Source organism: Sapajus apella, unplaced genomic scaffold (genome assembly GCF_009761245.1).
Source record: "Sapajus apella isolate SASKATOON/1434 unplaced genomic scaffold, GSC_monkey_1.0 scaffold116, whole genome shotgun sequence".
NCBI lineage: Eukaryota > Metazoa > Chordata > Mammalia > Primates > Cebidae > Sapajus > Sapajus apella.
Genome location: NW_022437056.1, coordinates 1,118,075 through 1,121,485, shown reverse-complemented (window position 1 = coordinate 1,121,485; position 3,411 = coordinate 1,118,075).

The following is a 3,411-nucleotide window of genomic DNA, read 5'->3' as shown; positions in this document are numbered from 1 at the left end:
GGGTAACATGAGTGAAACTCCGTCTCAAAAAAAAAAAAAGACAACCAACAGAAGGGAAGAAAATATTTCTGCATTATATATCTAACAACAGTCTGTTAACCACAATGTATAGTTTGAATAAAACAACAAAAGCAATCAAATTACAAAATGGAGAAACAGTTGAACACACGTTCCTTCAAGAAGACATGCAAATGGAAATCAAGCACATAAAAAGATGATCAATACGACTATAATGGCCATCTAAACTGAAACCACAGTGACGTACTCCTTCGCACACACTAGAAAGGGTAAGATCCAGAAATATAAAAGGAAAAGTGTTGGCAAGGTTGGAGAGAAATTACAACCCATAAATACTTTATATGGAATATAAAATGATACAGCCTATTTTTAACATACTTTGGTATTTCCTCAAAAAGTTAAAAATAGGCCAGGCACAGTAGGTAATACCTGTAATCCCAGCACATTGGGAGGCCAAGACAGGTGGATCACTTGAGTCCAAGAGATCAAAACCAGACACGATGACATAGCAAAACCCCATCTCTACTAGAAATACAAAAATTAGTCAGGCATGGTGTCACACACCTGCAGTCTCAGCTACTTAGGAGGCTGAGGCGGGAGGACTGCTTCAACCCAGAATGTGGAGGTTGCAGTAAGCCAACATCACACCACTGTACTCCAGCCTGGGCGACAGCACAGCACCCTTTCTCAAAAAAGAAAGGCCAGGCATGGTGGCTAACACCTGCAATCCCAGCACCTTGGGAGGCCGAGGTGGACGGATCACTTGAGGTCAGGAGTTACAGACCAGCTTGGCCAACATGCCGAAATCCCATCTCTACTAAAAATACAAAAATTACCCAGGCATGGTGGAACACACCTGTATTCCAGCTACTTGGGAGGCTGAGACAGGAGAATTGCTTGATCCCAGGAGGCAGAGGTTGCAGTCACCCTCTATCAGGCCACTACACTCCAGCCTGGCCAACAGAGCAAGATCCTATCTCAAAAAAAAAACAAAGAAAAACAAAATGCCTGGGAGTGGCAGGGTGCAGTGGCTCACACCTGTAATCCCAGCATTTTGGGAATCTGAGGTGGGTGGATCACCTGAGGTCAGGATTTCGAGACCAGCCTGACCAACATCAAGAAACCCCGTCTCTACTAAAAATACAAAAAATAGCTATGCATGGTGGTTCGTGCCTGTAAGCCCAACTACTCAGAAGGCTGAGGCAGGAGAATCACTTCAGCCCAGGAGGCAGAGGTTGCAGTGAGCCGAAAATGTGCTACTGTTTTCCAGTCAGGACTACAGAGCAAGACTCCATCTTAAAAAAAAAAAGAAAAGAAAAGAAAACAGACAACTCAGAAGGGAAGAAAATATTTGTGCATTATGTATCTAAAACAGTCTGTTAACCACAATATGTAATTTGGAGAACTCAACAACAAAAGCAACAAAATTACAAAATGGAGAAACAGTTGAACACATACTTCACCAATAAGACAGGCAAATAGAAAACAAGCACATAAAAAGATGATCAATGCCATTATCATCATGGCCATCTAACCTGAAACCACAATGACATACTCCTCACACACACTAGAAAGGGTAAGATCTCAGAAACGTAAAAGGACAAGTGTTGGCAAGGTTAGGGAGAAATTACAACCCTTAAATACACTATGTGGAAGATAAGATGGTGCAGTCTATTTTTAACATAGTTCGGTGTCTCCTCAAAAAGTTAAAGATAGGCCAGGCACGGCAGGTAATGCCTATAATCCCAGCACAGTGGGAGGCCGAGAGAGGTGAATCACTTGAGTCCAGGAGATCAAGACCAGCCAGGATGACATAGCAAAACCCTGCCTCTACTAAAAATACAATATTTAGCCGGGTATGGTGGCACACACCTGTAGTCCCAGCTACTTGGGAGGCTGAGGCAGGAGGACTGCTTCCACCCACAATGTGGAGGTTGCAGTAAGCCACAATTGCACCACTGCACTCCAGCCCCGGTGACAGCACAACACCCTGTCTCAAAAAGAAAGGCCGGGCATGGTGGCTAACGCCTGTCATCCAGCACACTTTGGGAGGCCAAGGCAGATAGATCACTTGAGGTCAGGAGTTTGAGACCAGGTTGACCAACATAGTGAAATCCTGTCTCTACTAAAAATACAAAAATTACCCACATGTGGTGGCATGCACCTGTAATCCCAGCTAGCTGGGAGGCTGAGGCAGGAGAACTGCTTGAACCCAGGAGGCAGAGGTTGCAGTGAGCCAATATCAGGCCACTGCACTCCAACCTAGCCGACAGAGCAAAATCCCATCTCAAATGCGAGCAAGAAAGAAAAACAAAATGCCTAGTAGTGGCAGGGTGCAGTGGCTCACACCTGTAATCCAGCACTTTGAGGGGCCAAGGCGGGTGGACCACCTGAGGTCAGGAGTTCGAGACCAGCATGACCAACATCAAGAAACCCTGTCTCTACCAAAAATACCAAAATTAGTTGTGTGTTGTGGTGCACACCTGTAATCCCAACTACTCAGAAGGCTGAGGCAGGAGAATCGCTTCAACCCAGGAGATGGAGGTTGCAGTAGGCCGAGATAGCACTACTGCACTCCAGCCTGAGCAACAAAGCAAGACTCTATCTCAAAAAAAAAAAAAAAAAAAAAAAAGAAGGAAAATATTTGTGCATTATATATCTAACACCAGTCTGTTAACCACAATGTATAATCTGGATAACTCAACAACAAAATGGAGAAACAGTTGAACATGCACTTTGCCAATAAGACATGCAAATGGAAAGCACATAAAAAGATAATACCATTATCATTATGGTCATCTAAACTGAAACCATACTGACATACTCCTTCTCCTTCACACACACTAGAAAGGCTATGATCCAAGAAATGTAAAATAACAGGTGTTGGCAAAGTCAGAGAGAAATTACAACCCTTAAATTCTGTATGTGGAATATATGATGGTGCAGCCTATTTTTAACATAGTTTGGTACTTCCTCAAAAAGTTAAAAATAGGCCAGGCACGGTAACTAATGCCTGTAATCCAGGCACACTGGGAGGCCAAGACAAATGGATCACTTGAGTCTAGGAGTTCAACACCACCCACAACAACATAGCAGAACCCCATCTCTACTAGAAATACAAAAATTAGCTGGGCATGGTGGCACACACCTGTAGTTCCAGCTACTTCGGAGGGCTGAGACGGGAGGACAGCCTGAGCCCAGAATGTGGAGGTTGCAGTAAGACAAAGATCACACTACTGCACTCCAGCCTGGGCGACTGCACAACACCCTGTCTCAGAAAACCAAAGCCAGGCATGGTGGCTAACACCTGCAATCCCAGCACTTTGGGAGGCCAAGGTGGATGGATCACTTGAGGTCAGGAGTTTGAGACCAGCTTGGCCAACATGCTGAAAC